Below are 16,678 nucleotides of genomic sequence, written 5' to 3'. Positions count from 1 at the left end.
TGCCCTGCATCTTGTATATACATCTTTCTATTTGGGGGAGGGAAAGGAAAATAACAAAATGCTTAAGAAGGATACAGGTTGATCCAGTGTAACAATGAGATGTATAAGACACTATGTTGAAAATGAACTTTACAAATTTGGTGGGGGGAGAGGGAGGAATCAGGGAAGTGTGGAGAGAAGGGATGGCTTGGAAAAAACAAAGGAGGGGGTAACAATGTTCGAAAAGAAATCTACTCATTACCTTACTCATGTAACTGTAACTCCTCTGTACAGTATCTTTACAATAAAAATATATATTAAAAAATTAGCAATTAGAAGGCAGGCAAATAAAAACAGAGTAGAAAGTCTTTCCAAGAGATTAGATGATGCACAAGTTAGAATCTCTGGAATTGAAGATAGTCTAGACTTTATAGAGAATGAAAAATTAGTCAAAACAAATTCAAGAAACAAGATATATCAGATATATCCCTACAAGAGTTTCAAGTATCAATCAGAAGACCTAATTTCAGTCAATAGTTATTGAGGAGGGTCAAGAAAGGATGCTGATTGGCTATGAAAGATATTTAACAGAATCCTTGTAGAGAACTTATAGAACATCTGAAAGTATAGGCTCATACAAAAAACCTTTGGAACTCCAGACAGACCAGCCCAGAATAGAACATACCACAGCCACATTAAAATGTCACAGGCTCAATAGAGACAAAGGAAAGGATGGTTAAAGTATCAAAGCAAAAATGTCAATCACTTATAAAGCAAAACCAATTAGAAAAACTACACATTTATAAGCATAGATCATGAAAACAAGGAGAGCCTGGAATAAGGTATGTCATGCCTTAAATAAAAACAACTATCAACCAAGAATACTGTACACAGTTAAGCATTCCTTCATAAATGAGGTACAAATAAAAACCTTCCACAGAAAAGAAAAAAATGAAACAATATATTTCCACTGAACAAGCATTACAAAAGATATTCAAAGATATTCTACACATAGAAAACAAAGAACCCAATATAGGGATAAAAATGGTCTCTCAACATACAACCAGATAATTATTGTTAGAATTGGCAAGGCATTGCCCCTAAGAAGGACGTTAACATGGCAATAACTGCCAAATACCTTTCAATCTTAACTCAATATTAATGGCCTTAACTCTCCAATTAAATGACACAGTTTGACTAGTTGGATCAAAAGCAAGGTCTATTTACCTGCTGTCTTCAAGGAAATTATAGACCCATTTCTTTAATGAGCATCAATAAAACCACCTTAATTAAATTCCAGCCAACTGAATTAAACAACTAATAAAAATCATATATCATTATTTTATGTAGTATTATTGAAAAGGGTTGATTCCAGGTATGCAAAGCTGGTTCAATATACACAAGTCAATTAATGCAGTCAACACATCAGTAGAAGCAAGGGCAAGAGCCATATGTTCATCTCAACAAATTTAGGAAAACGTTTGAGAAGATCAAACACCCCTTTTTAATGAAAGCTCTGAAGAAACTAGGAAGCCCTGAAGTAATCCTCAATATAATAAACTCTGCATATCACAAACCTACAAGTTAGCATTATACTGAATGATGAAGAGCTAAAACCATACTTACAAAATAATCCAATCTACAAATTTGATGCAATATCCATTGATATCCCAACAATCTTCTTTAATAAAAAAGAAGAAGCAATCCAAAAATTGATATGGAATAAAAGAAGACTCCAAATAGCAAAAACAATCCTTTACAGGAAGAATGATACTGAAGGAATTTCAATACCAAACTTCAAACTCTATTATAAAGTCAGTTATAACAACAGCTTTCTACTGACCCATGAACCAGACTATAGGCATGAGCTACCCAGCTTGATTTATCAAATTTTAACTGAGCATTTTACATTATCTAATTTTTCTGCCTGCTTAGCATATCAGCTGTACTTATTTTAAAAATAATTTAGCAGAGTTGAACATGGATGGTTCTTGCTTGTAATCACAGATACTTCGGAGGCTAAAAGTTGATGGATTTAGGTTCCAGACAAGCAGAGAGGAACAGTGTGACTCATCTCAAAAATAGCAAGTGAAAATAAATAAAGCAAACCAAACAAAAATGAAACAAATAAATAGGCATTGATGGTTTGTACTTGTAATCCTAGTTACTTAGTAGGCTGAGAGCTGAAAGTATTTTTTGGAAACCACCCTGGGTACAAAGTCCAACAGACTTTTTAATATAAAATTAACCAGCCAAAAAGCTTAACTGGATCTGTAACTCAAGTGTTATAAGGCCCTGAGTTCAAGCCCTATAACATCTAAATAGTACTACAGTTACTACTAGTATTACTACTAATTGAAATAATGATAATTGCAATTTCATGGTTGCCTCAGTATTTTACAATACACATTTTAACCTATGTCTACTTTAGATCTTTCCATACTTATTCAAGAAGAATATAAATCTATTAAAGCACAGTATTCTGGATTTGCTCTTCCATTTCCTATGGTATTCCTGTTAGTAATTTTTCTTAATCATAATCTATATTCACCTAATATATTATTAATATTACATTATTATTATATTAATAGTAGTAGTATTACATCATGATGATGATGATGATGATGATGATGATGATGATGATGATTATTTTGCAACTACTAGGCTTAGGAAACATGGCATCAACTTTACAAGAATGGCCTTCTACAATTCAAGCCACACCTCCAGCTCTCACTTTTGTTGGTATTTTGGGGATGGTGTATTTGGGACTTTTCAGCTTGAGCTAGCTTTGACTTATGATCCTCTAGATCTTAGTCTGAGTAGCTAAGATTACAGGTTATAATTAGCTTATAAATGTAGAAATAAAGACATTGGGTAGAACACAAGTAATACAAATGTATTAACTGAAATTTATACCACCTTGGTCATGTACAGTCTTTATATGGAGGGACCCTTCAAATCATTCTTAATGTGTGTTTCAGTGTCTTAGTTTTAAGTGTATCCTCTTGGTTCCTAGAGTTTGTCCCTATGCTAACAATTACCCATATAGTCTTACATATAGCCACCTTTCCCATAAGAGTCACAACATAAAAATCTTCCTTAATTTCAGTTCAAATTTCTGGAAATTCTGTTTTTGTGTACTTGAATCTGGTTTTGGTGCTTACTAGTCTCTTAAATTTTTTTTTTATATTTATTATAAAGCGGATGTACAGAGAGGTTACAATTGCATAATTAGGTAAAGAGTATGTTCTCTTTGGGTAATTTGACCCCTTCCCTTTCTTTCATTTTTCTCTTTTTATATAAGGAAATATTTATTTAAGGTTTAACATTAAATTATACAAATAAAAGTTTTTATACACAAATCCACATTGAGTCTTAACACATATCAAAGGACAAAGTAAAAACAAAGAAAACTAACTGGTGGCTATATACTGGACATAATTGTGTCTTATATACTAGAAAGTACTTACAAAATAATCAGATCCACAGAAAACCAATCTTCAATGTAAGATGGGTTTTTCTTTAGCATCTGCTGCTTTCTCTAATGTTCTCCTTTAGTATGGCTTGTAATTATTTTGATGATTGCCACCACCTCAAGATGCCTTGCCATAAGTGCTCTGTTGACCACTGTAGTCTACATTTCCCTGCCCATATCCATAGTTCCCATACTTATACCATAGTATAATCATATCTGCCATAGTCACTATAGTTTTGATCAACACCATAGGCAGTATTGTAATTTCTATATCCTTGCTCATAATAGTTATTCAATCCTTGGTTCCAGTTTTGGCCTTAACCTCTGCCACGTTCCCTACTATGACCTTGTCCTCCAGCTACAGCACCTATTCCTCTTTTTGGTGTTGCGTTGCTGTTTATACACTTCTTTGGGTTGTCCAACTTTGATCTCACATTCCGGGAACCAATTTAATGGTATCTGCTTCCTAACAATTTCTTCACTGGCTCCTCATCTGTATATGTGATAAAGCAAAACCGTCTTCTCTCATTTGTTTTTGTATTTATGGCAAGTTTAATCTTTTTAATCTCTCCAAAGACCTAAAATGTTATTTAATTTTTTTCTTCAGAAGTATCTGGGCTCAAGGTACCTTTTTAAGGGGTTCTTTGCCTTTTAAAGCTTTGGCCCTTTTTAGGATCTATCAATTTGCCATCCAATTGGTGTTCTTTCGTTTCCAAAACTTTAGGAACACTAGCAGCGACTTTGAAAAGCACAAATGCAAATCCTCTTGATCTTCCAGTGACTCACTATGTTTTAATTGTGCAGTCTACAACTTCAACAAATCGAGACAAATACTCTTTCAGATCTTTCTTGCTTATATCTTAGCTCAAGCCTCCAGTAAACATTTTACCATCATCCTGCTGATTCTGGCCCTCCTTGATTTTGGATCCCTCTGGGAATTCCTCTGCGTTGCTGTACACATTCATGTCCTCCATGGTGGTGGACTGGTCGGGCGAAAGGTGGTGGCGCATAGTACAGGTGGTGGCAGAGCATTGTATGGCAGCAGAAATGCGCTCCCGAATTTTTTCTGTTTCTGTTTCTGTTTTTGTTTGTTTGTTTGTTTGTGTTTAGATTATTAGTTTCTTAAGTTTGTTTTTATGTTTCAACAAATCTTGTAATTTTTTTTCTTTTGTGCCTACACAGGAATTCTGAATCGGCACCTCACACTTTTTTTTTTTACTTTTCTGGGGGAAGCTGGTGTTCTGCACCTCCATTTCTGGCATTTTGCTTGTTAATTCGATATAAAAGTATTGTTTTTAATGAACTATGTCATTTTTTTGTTTCTTTTGTATGTTCTTCCCCTATGGTATATTCCCTGCTATTATTGTATTTGATTTTGGTACCTTGCATCTTGTATATACATTTATCTAATTTGGGAAGGGGAGGGGGAATAACAAAATGCCGAAACAAGGACAACAACGATACTCACAAGACATGTTGGAAAAGAACTTCACAACTTCTGTAGGAGGTAGTGGGGGAAGGGGGAAGGGAAGAGAAAGTTGGAGTAAAACAAAAGAGGAGGTAATAATGCTCGACAAGAAATGTACTCATTACCTTACTCATGTAACTGTAACCCCTTTGTCTAGCATTCTTACAATAAAATAAAATTAACAACAACAAGTATTCTGGATTTGTCTGCATGGACTGGTTTTGAACTGGATTCCTCAGATCTCAGCCTACTGAGTAGTTAGGATTACAGCCATGAATCACAGATGCCCAGCTTCACACTTCTGATTTGTTGAAAGATATATATGTGATATATAAGAACTGGGGTAAATAGACCTGTTATGTGAGGTTTCATTTAATCTAGCACCAAGTTTTAGACATAGTTTGTGTCCCCGGAGGTTCATGTGCTAGAAGCTTTGTCCCCTGTGTGGCAATTTTGAATCCCTACTGGAAGGGGTTCTGCCCTTGCAAGAGATTCACCTGATAGTTCTCATGAGAGGAAGTTGTCATATCAAAATGAACGGTGTATCTTCCTTGCTCCCTGTGCTGCTGGGGACTGAATACTCCTTTATTCTTGGTTCCCACCATTATATTTTGATGTAGTAGAAGGCCCTCAGCAGAGTCTAAATCAGTGAAACCACTTGATCCTGGAGATGCTCAGCCTCCAAATTGTTATTTAAATAAAACTCTTTTTTATACAGCACACAGCCTTCCTTGTTTATTATGGCAATAGAAAACAAATACGTTTGTATGGGTATTGATGTGTATTTAACCCCTGTTGTAGTTAAACTGCTAGAAACTTTACATTCCACTGCTGTCTTTGTTTATGTATCTCCCTTTTGACTTTGTTGTTTTCTAATACTTATCTTTAGAGAGAGTCAGTGTTCTGCTCATCTTGCATCTACAACCAATGATTATTGTACTGAAGTTCTGATGACATATCCAGGCAGGGAAATAGATAAATCTGATGGTCCAATAAAATAAGTTGATTCTGGTTCATTCAAATTTTTCATGTGGCAAAGATGGGAGTGAAGACTTCCATGTCTTCTTTATTTGTCAGAACTGAAATGAGACCTACCCTAGCATATTTTTTTTTCTGTTGGTCGTGGGGCTTGTCATATTTTTAATTCAGGTTTTTCATACTATGTATGAGGTTAAGTACCTTTCCTTATTTATTTATTCATGTATTTATTTTGCTTTAAGTTTTAATGTTTATTTCCTCAAGACAGCCTAGGCTGAAGTTAATTTAGATAAATTTAACAAGCTAGTTTTCTGCTGTTTCTAGCTTCAAACTTTAACCATATTTCTCATGACAAGAAATGCTGGAAAAAATACTCTAGTTCAACAAAGAGGTATGATTGCAAAGTAAGTTTTGTTCATTTTATAATGTTTCAGAATTACCAGTTGATTTTTAAATGTAAGTGTTGTATGAATAGCAGTTTTCTATAAGAAACATGCCAAGTTAACCACCATTAGCATCTGTATTGTTTGTGTTTAAAAATCAACTGGTGGAAGTGGCACTGTGGCTCAGGTGGTAGAGCACTTGCCTTGAGCTGAAGAGCTCAGGGTTAGTGCCAGGCCCAGAGTTTAAGCTCCATGGCCAACAAAACAAAACAAACAAAAAAACTGAATATAAAAATCAACTGGTAGTTCTGAAACACCTTTCCTTTTTTTTTTTTTTTTTTTTTTTTTTACAAAAGAGCATTACATTCTGCACACTGCTCTGAATAAATGCCAGGGACATGTGAAATATTGTTACTTACCTCCCTGTCCCCCACCCCCCGAATGTTTACAGTGACCACAAGCGAGGTGTTCACAATCATTACATAGGGGGAATTTTTTTTATAACCACCAACAATGAACAAAAAATAAAATCCACCTGTTGCTGTTTCAAAATTTCAATGTTAGCTTTTGTACACCCCCCAACCCTGTTTATAAAGACCTAAAACATTACATCTGGTGAACAGCAAAGATTTCACTGCACCTCAAATGCAGAACACTTACAAAACAGAGGAATGTTGGCTTTTTAAGCTGAAGCAGATTTTTTTTAAAAAAGATGCAGGACTCCTTCAGTTCTTCACTATCTTAGAAAAACTTTCCAGAATACTGCTTCACACTGTTCTGCAGTAAATATTTGTGCATTCTGTATCTGGTCCTGTGTTTCTGTAATGGTAGTGATCCAATCTTCAGATCCTTCTAAAGGCTCATCAATTTTGACCAAAGCTTCTGACTCATGACAGATTTATTTAATCCTTTGACCACCTTTGCTAATAATAGATGCAGCAAAATCTTTGGGAATGGTTACTTGTGTAGTAATAATAGGGCCACCAAGATCACTATATGAGCCACGACTCCCTGCATAGGAATAATCATATCCAGAGCCACCCTGTGGTTGGTAAGCCATCTGCCATTCTGATGGGCACCATGTATCTATCGCAGAGTCCCATGTTTCATCAGCACTAAAACCAACCATGCCATCATAGCAGTCTCCAGTTCTTTCTTTTCTGTCATAGGCCATTACAGTACTCTACACGATCAGTGAGATTTCTCTAATAACAAACTACAGAAATGATCCCTGAAAGTATAGTCTTACTTATATAGGAGATTTTATCAAAACAATTTCCTTTTGTCCAAAAGGGTGCAATCACTCTCAGACCTAGGCAGGCACACCAGGCAGGGAAATCTGTTAGTTTTTTGTTTTGTTTTGTTATTTTTGGTCAGTCGTGGGGCTTGAATTCTGGGCCTGGGTACTAGCCCTCAGCTCTTCAGCTCAAGGATAGATCTCTACTGCTTGAGCCACAGTGCCACTTCCAGCTTTTTCTGTTTATGGGGTGCTGAAGAATGGAACCCAGGGCCTCCTGCATGCAAGGCAGTCACTCTACCACGGAGCCACCTTCCCAGCCCTGTGGGTTTTTTGTTTGTTTGTTTGTTTTTGTTTTTGTTTTTCTGCGAGTCCTGAGGCTTGAACTCAAAAGCCTGGTCATTGTTCCTGATTGTTTTTGCTCAAGCCTAGTGCTCTACCACCTGAGCCACAGCACCACTTCTGCCATTCCTGAGTGGTTTATTAGAGATAAGAGTCTCGAACTTTCTTGCTTGCTGGCTTTGAACTGGTATCCTCAGGTCTCAGGCTCCTGAGTAGCTAGGATTACAGGTGTAAGCCACCATTGCCTAGCTCTGCTAGGTTTTTATCAGCGTCCAAACTGTCCCTCCTCCTTGTCAAGAAGTTAAGACTAGACTCACATCGATTGCCAAGATTAGAAATGGGACTGTTCTTTAACTCTTATAAAAGACTTGATTTACCTTTTATCTCCTCTTGTCACAGCTGGCTGGAAGCAGGATTGGGAATGGAATAACTGACAAATATAGTTGGAAGAGGTTGATGAAGTCAGTGGGAAGTTCCCATTCAAGCAGGGCCCTGGTGGCTCATATTTGCAATCCCAGCTACTCAGGAGGCTAAGATCTGAGGATCTTGGGCCAAAGCCGGCCCAAGCAGGAAAGTTTGTGAGGTTCTTTGTCTGCAGTCACCCACCAGAAAATCAGAAATTGTGCTGTGGCTCAAAGTAGTATAGCACTAGCCTTGAGCAGAAGAGCTCAGAGACACCACCAGGCCCTGAATTGGTGACCCACATCCAAAAAAAAAAAAAAAGACTCCAACTCAAAGGGATCTTCCTTTTAATTCTATTGATAAAGATTTTATCTTCCTCATATGGCTAGCTGGTCACAAGTAGCATACCTGGTAGTTGAAGTTTATTCTTTTTTTTCAAATTTTTTATTGTGATTGAGTGCTTACATAATTTCCCAAATTTCACAGTATTGTGGGATAATGAAGCTTAGTTAAAGTCACAAACACATTCTAATTTTCATAGGACAAATTGTCTATCATGGTCTGTAACATTTATGAGTTCTATGAGCTTTGCAATACAGTTATTGCTTCCACATTGGATGATATGTACATTTCTTTTGTTTTGCATAGCATCAGCTGTTCCCTCTTTCCCACTTGTTCCCTCCCTCCCATTGCTGCCATTGAGTTGCTTAGTTCATTTTGATCAATGTCCAGTGCATTTGATGTTGTATGTTTTTCCCTGATTCCTTCTAGTTCTGTGTCATCCTCCCGGTTTCTCTCCATACATGTGATCAGCAGCATGGGTGTTATTTAGTAGTGATTCGACCAGATGAATGGAAGTCCTTTGTTTCTTAAGTCCTGTTAATGTTGTCATATTACCTAACATTTTGGATTTAACATCCACTTATCAGGGAGACCATGTGCCATTTGTCTCTTTGCATTAGGCTTACCTCACTCAACATGATTTCTTCTAGCTCCATCCATTTCCCTGCAAATGCCATTATTTTGTCATTTCTAATGGCTGCATAATATTCCATTGTGTATACATACCACAATTTTTGGATCCATTCATCTGTGGTGGGACATCAGGGTTATTTCCATATCCTGGCTATTGTGAACAGTGCTGCAATAAACATGGAGGTGCATGTGGCCTTATATACTAATTCCTGTTGTTTAGGATAGATGCCTAGAATGGTATGACTGAATCATAAGGGAGGTCAATATTTGGCTTTCTGAGGACCCTCCAGACCACTTTCCAAAGTGGTTGTATAAATGTACATTCCCACCAGCAGTGAAATAGGGTTCCTCTTTACCCGCATCCGCTCCAGCATTTGTCATTGGATGACTTGAGGATGTGGGCCATTCTGACTGGGGTATGGTGGTATCTCAGGGTTGTTTTTATTTGCATTTCCTTCACAACCAGGGATGGTGAACATTTCCTCATATGTTTCTTTGCCATTTTTATTTCTTCATTTGAGAAGTCCCTCTTTAGTTCCCTTGCCCATTTAGTAATTGGTTTGTTAGGTTTGGGAAGGATTAGTTTCTTGAGTTCCCTGTATATACTGGATATTAATCCCTTGTCTGATATACTGCTGGTAAATATATTTTCCCAATTAGTTGGTTGTCTTTCTAGCTTGTTTGCTACAGCTTTAGCTGTGCAGAAACTTTTTATCTTTTTTATTTTTTTTGGGTGGGGGGTCCGGTCGTGGGGCCTGAACTCTGGGCCTGGGCGCTGTTCCTCAACTCTTCAGCTCAAGGCTAGTGCTCTACCACTTGAGCCACAGTGCCACTTCTGGCTTTTTTCTTTTTGCTTATGTGGTGCTGAGGAATCAAACCCAAGGCCTCAGGCATGCAAGGCAAGTGTTCTACCACTGAGACACCTTCCCAGCCCTGAAACTTTTTATCTTAAGGTAGTCTCATTTGTCAAGTCTCTCTCCAATTTGTTGTGACCCTGGGACTCTGTTCAGGAAGTTCCTGCCTGTGCCTATAAGTTCAAGTGTTTCTCCTATTCTGTCCTGCAGTAGTTTCAGAGATTCAGGTTTGATGTTAAGGTTTTTAATCCATTTTGAGTTGATGTTGGTGCATGGTAATAAGCTGAGGTCCACTTTTAGTCTTCTGCATGTGGCCGCCCAGTTTTCCCAGAACCAGTGGTATGTCTTTGGCTCCTTTGTCAAATATCAGCTGACTGTAGGTACATGTTTTTATTTCTGGATCTTCTGTTCTATTCCATTGGTTTTCAGGTCTGTTTTTGTACCAGTACCATGCTGTCTTTGTTATTATGGATCTATAGTAGAGTTTGAAGTTCAGCATTGAGATCCCTCCCATGTTGTCTTCTTTTTTCCTAAAATTGTTTTTGGCTATTCTAGGTCTTTTGTTGTTCCATATGAATTTTTGGAGCGTTTTCTGTTCTTCAGAAATGTACATCATTGGGATTTTAACAGGAATTGCATTAAATTTGTATATTAATTTTGGCAGTATTGCCATTTTCACTATATTAAGTCTACCTATACAAGAGCATGGAAGATCTTTCCATTTCCTAGTGTCTTCTGAAATTTCTTTCTTTAACTTTTTATAGTTTTCATTAAATAGTTCTTTTACATCTTTGGTTAGGTTAATTCCTAAATATTTTATTTTGGGGGGAGGTTATTTGCTTAAGTTCCTTGCATGAACTATGATATGTTCGATTTTGGAGAAAGTTCTATGAACCGCTGAGAGGAAGGTATATTGTGTTGTTTTAGAGTGAAAAACTCTATAGATGTCAGTTCCACTTAAAGTATGGCCTCACTTAATTCGGTAGCTTCTTTGCCATCCTCTGGTTGGTAGACCTGTCCTTTGGTGAGAGTGGGGTGTTAAAGTCTCCTAGTATTATCGTATTGGGATCTATTTTATTCTGTAAGTTTGGGAGTATTTGTTTAACATATTTGGGTGCTCCAATGTTTGGGGAAAATAAGTTGATAATGGTAATATCTTCCTCTTGGATTGTTCCCTGTATTAATATGTAGTGTCCTTCCTTGTCTTTTTGTATTGATTTTAATGAAGTTTATTTTTTTCAGATATCAGGATTGCTACTCCTGCTTTCTTACTGGGGGCATTTGATTGGTAGATCCTTTCCCAACCCTTCACTCTGAGTTTGTTTGTATGTTCAGCTGAGAGGTGGGTCTCCTGAAGGCAACAGATGGATGGGTCATGTTTTCTTTTTCTTTTTTTTTTTTTTACTAATAAAGGAAACTTAATTTATTTATTTATTTTATTTTTTAATTGTATTTTATTTTATTTGAGAACATACTGTACAGAGGGGCTACAATTACATGGGCAGGATAATGCATACATTTCTTACCAAGCATTGCAGCCTCCTCCTTTGTTTACCCTCCACTTCCCTTCCCCGCCTCCCCCCTCCCCCCACACAATTTTATCCCCCTCCCCCCACCCAATTATACCCCCCTCCCCCTCCACACCGACATTGTAAAGCTGGTTTTGACATGACATTTTGTACTTCTCATTGTTGCAACAGGTCCACCTGAATCCTTAAACGACTTGTTTGTCCCCATCTCCTCCACATGTTATACTGACATCAAATATAGTGAAAGCAGGGGTTACATTGTGGGGGAGGAACATACAAAGCAACAAAGAAATAATCTTATAAATGCGTTAGAAACACATGCATGAAAGAAACGAAAAAATTAAAATACATATTTAAGGGTTCATTTTCCTAACATCACATTATCTGACCTTTTCTGCTTGACTCATACCTATACTAGATATTGCAAATAAGGGAAACCATGGGACCTATGCTTCTTTGGGCCTGGCTTACTTCACTTAATATAATTTTTTCCAAACCTTTCCATTTCCTAACAAATGGGGCAATGTCATTCTTTCTGATGGAGGCATAGAATTCCATTGTGTATATATATCACATTTTCTTGATCCATTCATCTACTGAGGGGCATCTGGGTTGGTTCCATGTCTTAGCTATGGTAAATAATGCTGCAATAAACATAGTTGTGCTGGTAGGTTTAGTGTGGTCTTGTTTGTAAACATTTGGGTAAATGCCCAAAAGTGGGATTGCTGGATCATAGGGGAGATCTATGTGAAGTCTTTTGAGGAACCTCCATACTGCTTTCCAAAGTGGTTGAACAAGTTTACATTCCCACCAACAATGAAGTAAGGTTCCTTTCTGTCCACATCCCCTCCAGCATCTGTTGTTGTTAGAGTTCTTGATTTTTGCTGTTCTAACTGGAGTGAGGTGATATCTCAATGTTGTTTTGATTTGCATTTCTTTTATGGTTAGGGATGTTGAACATTTCTTCATGTGTCTATTGGCCATCCTTCTTTCTTCTTCAGAGAAGCTTCTCTTTAAGTCTTTCGCCCACTTATTTATTGGGCAGTTGTTTCTTTGAGGATTTGTTGTTGGGTGGTTTAATTTTTTGAGTTTCAAGTATATTTTAGATATGAGACCCTTGTCCGTTGTATGGCTAGTAAAGATCTTCTCCCAATCGGTGGGCTTTCTATTGATCTTGCCAGCTATGTCATTTGCCCTGCAGAAGCTCTGCAATCTTATGCAATCCCATTTGTCCAACCTTTCTTTGATTTGTTGTGCTTCCGGGTCTCTATTCAGAAAATTTCGACCTGAGCCAAGGAGACCTAGGGTTTCTCCTATTCCATCCTGTAATGTTTTCAGAGTGTCTGCTTTGAGTTCAAGGTCTTTGATCCATTTGGAGTTGATTCTGGTGCAGGGTGATATATAAGGATCTAGCTTTAGTTTTCTACATGTAGTTAACCAATTTTGCCAGCACCATTTACTGAAGAGGCTGTCTTTCTTCCATTCTATTGTTTTAGCTTCCTTATCGAAGATTAGATGGCTATAGGTCTGTAGGTTCATTTCTGGGTTTTCAATTCTATTCCATTGGTCCTGAGGTCTGTTCTTATGCCAATACCAAGCTGTTTTGATTACTATGGCTTTATAGTAGAGTTTGAAATTTGATATTTATATTCCTCCAGCAGTGTTCTTTCCGTTGAGGAGCGTTTTTGCTATTCGGGGTCTTTTATTGTTCCATATGAATTTTTGGATTGCCTCCTCTATTTCCTTGAAGAATGAGGGTGGAATTTTGATAGGTATCGCATTGAATTTGTAGATAGCCTTGGGAAGTATTGCCATTTTCACGATGTTAATCTTGCCAATCCAGGAGCATGGGAGGTTTTGCCATTTTTTAAGTTCTGTGTTGATTTCCTTTTTCAAGATTTTAAAGTTTTCATCATAGAGGTCCTTCACTTCTTTGGTTAAGTTAATTCCTAGGTATTTTATTTTTTGTGGGGCTATTACAAATGGAGTTGCTTTCCTAATTTCAGCCACACTTTTCTCATTGTTGGCATATAGAAAAGCCATTGATTTTTGGGGGTTAATTTTATAACCTGCTACTTTGCCAAAGTTTTGAATCAGCTTGAGTAATTTGGGAGTGGAGTCTATGGGATTCTTTAAATACAAGATCATGTCATCTGCAAAGAGGGAGAGTTTTATTTCTTCTTTCCCTATTTGGATCCCCTTTATGTCTGCATCTTGTCTTATTGCTGTAGCTAGGCATTCTAATACTAGATTGAAGAGAAGTGGAGAGAGTGGGCATCCTTGTCTTGTTCCTGAGTTAAGAGGAAATGGCTTTAGTTTTTCACCATTGAGTATAATGCTGGCTGTAGGTTTGTCATATACAGCCTTTATTGTATTGAGGAATGTTCCATGGATTCCTAATTTTTCCAGAACCTTCATCATAAAGGGGTGTTGGATCTTGTGAAATGCTTTTTCTGCATTTATTGAGATAACCATGTGGTTCTTATTCTTGCTCCTGTTGATGTGGTGAATAATATTAATTGATTTGCGTATATTGAACCAGCTTTGCATCCCTGAAATGAATCCTGTTTGATCATGGTGTATGATTTTTTGGATGAATTGTTGAAGTCGATTGGCCAAAATTTTGTTGAGAAGTTTTGCATCAATGTTCATCAAAGAAATGGGTCTATAGTTCTCTTTCTTTGATGAGTCCCTGCCTGGTTTTGGGATGAGGGTTATGATGGCTTCATAGAATGTGTTCGGTAGTGAGCTTTCTCTTTCAATTTCATTGAAGAGTTGGAGGAGTATTGGTGTGAGCTCTGCTTTGAAGGCCTTGTAAAATTCCGCTGTAAAACCATCTGGTCCTGGAGTTTTCTTAGCTGGGAGGTCTCTTATTGCTGTTTCTATTTCAATGCTTGATATGGGCCTGTTAAGCTGGTTTAACTCATCTTGGTTTAGTTTTGGCATATCAGTATTTGCTAGGAAAAGGTCCATTTCTGTCAAGTTCTCAAACTTATTAGCATAAAGTTTTGAGAAGTATTCCTTATAATGTTCTGAATCTTGGTTGTTTCCGTGGTGATGTTTCCAATCTCATCTCTGAGTTTATTAATTTGGGTGTGTTCTCTCCTTTTTCTGATAAGGTTTGCTAAGGGTCTGTCAATTTTGTTAAGTTTTTCAAAGAACCAACTCTTTGTTTTGTTGATTCTTTCTATAGTTTTTTTGGATTCTAATTCATTTAATTCTGATTTAATTTTGATTATTTCTTTCTGTCTACTGGATTGGGTTTTATCTTGCTGCTCTTTTTCAAGGAGGTTTAGGTGTGTCATTAAATTGCTAGTTTCCGAGCTCTCCAATTTGTTGATGTAGGAGCTCAGAGCTATAAACTTGCCTCTGAGTACTGCCTTTGCTGTGTCCCAGAGGAGCTGGTAATTTGTGTGTTCATTTTTGTTGAATAGCATGAACATTTGAATTTCCTTTCTAATCTCTTCCATGACCCACTCATGATTCAGCAGTGTGTTGTTCAGCCTCCATGTGATACCGGACTTTCTTTGGTGGCTTTTGGTGTTGAGTTCTAATTTTATTCCCTTGTGGTCAGAGAGAATGCAAGGTATAACTTCAATGTTTCTGAATTTAGACAAGTTTGCTTTGTGGCCTAAAATGTGATCTATTTTAGAAAACGTTCCATGTGCTGCTGAGAAGAACGTGTATTCTGATGCTGCTGGGTTAAATGTTCGGTAAATGTCTTTTAAGTCTAGTTGATCTATGCAGCTGTTTAGATCTGCGGTTTCTCTGTTGAGTTTTTGCCGAGTTGATCTATCTAGTGGGGAGAGTGGTGTGTTAAAATCCCCAACAATTAATGTCTTTGGATCTATATGGGATTTGAGGGAAAGTAGTGTTTCATTGTTTGGCGAATAGATATTTAGAATTGTAATATCCTCCTGAAGGAGAGATCCTTTAATTAGTATGTAGCGACCTTCTTTATCTCTTCTCACGAATTTTAATTTGAAGTCTATTTTATCTGATATTAGGATTCCAACTCCCTCCTGTTTATGAGGGCCGTTTACTTGGTAGATTTTGTTCCAGCCTTTAACCTTGAAAATATGTTTGTTTTTACGGGCAAGATGTGACTCCTGCAGGCAGCAGATAGAAGGGTCTTGTTTTTTAATCCAATTAGACAGTCTATGTCGCTTAATTGGAGAGTTCAGTCCGTTAACGTTAAGAGATAGGACTGAGAGGTATTTGGGAGTTCCTGCCATGTTATCCACCTTCTTGGGGGCTGTGAAAGCTGGGTTCTTCCTAAGGTTCTTGGATTCTCAGTTTGGGTGCAGTTTCTTGGCCTTTGTTGCGTTCTTGTTGGTTTTCTATGTGTAGGACATCTTTAAGAATCTTTTGTAGGGCTGGTTTGGTGGAGATGTATTGTTTCAATTTTTCTTTGCTAGGGAAGGTTTTTATTTGGCCTTCAGTTATGAAGGAGAGTTTAGCTGGGTACAGTATTCTTGGTTGATAGTTGTTTGTTTTTAAGGCATGGCATACGTCATTCCAGGCTCTTCTTGCTTTGATTGTCTCTGCTGAGAAATCTGAGGTGATTCTAATTGGTTTCCCTTTATAGGTGATTAACCTTTTCTCCTTGACAGGTTTAAGGATCTTTTCCTTCGTCTGGGTTGATCCTGTGTGGATTATAATGTGACGGTGGGATGTCCTATTCTGGTCTGGTCTATTTGGGGTTCTAAAAGCTTCTTGTATCTGAATATGCCTATCTTTTTGTATGTTTGGGAAGTTCTCTGCTAAGATCCTGTTAAACAAATTTCCTAGACCATTAACTTCTGTTTCTAGGTGCTCCTCTACACCCATTATCCTTAGATTGGGCCTTCTGATGGTGTCTTCCAGGTGTTGGATAGACCTATCATATTTCTTGGACTTGTCTTGGATGGTTGTATGTTCTTTCTCTATAATATCTAGGCTGTCTTCAATCCCTGAGATTCGATCTTCTGCATGGTCTAACCTGCTGTCAAGACTCTCTACTTTGTTTTTTATCTCTTTTCCTTCTAATTGGTCAGCTTTGATGGCTTCAAGTTCT

At 37.4% G+C, this 16,678-nt stretch overlaps 2 pseudogenes; both read right to left on the bottom strand.

The window, feature by feature from the left end:
• Positions 1-3,533: 3,533 nt before the first annotated feature.
• Positions 3,534-4,428, bottom strand: LOC138820752 (heterogeneous nuclear ribonucleoprotein D-like pseudogene; annotated as a pseudogene).
• A 2,917-nt stretch (positions 4,429-7,345) lies between these two features.
• On the bottom strand, positions 7,346-7,530 carry LOC138821153 (small nucleolar RNA U3; annotated as a pseudogene).
• Positions 7,531-16,678: the final 9,148 nt, after the last annotated feature.

The sequence above is a fragment of the Dipodomys merriami genome, unplaced genomic scaffold, assembly GCF_024711535.1.
Source record: "Dipodomys merriami isolate MVZ:Mamm:240054 unplaced genomic scaffold, mDipMer1.0.p SCAF_9, whole genome shotgun sequence".
NCBI lineage: Eukaryota > Metazoa > Chordata > Mammalia > Rodentia > Heteromyidae > Dipodomys > Dipodomys merriami.
The sequence above is the reverse complement of the archived record's forward strand: the minus strand, read 5'-3'. Positions and strand labels throughout refer to the sequence as shown.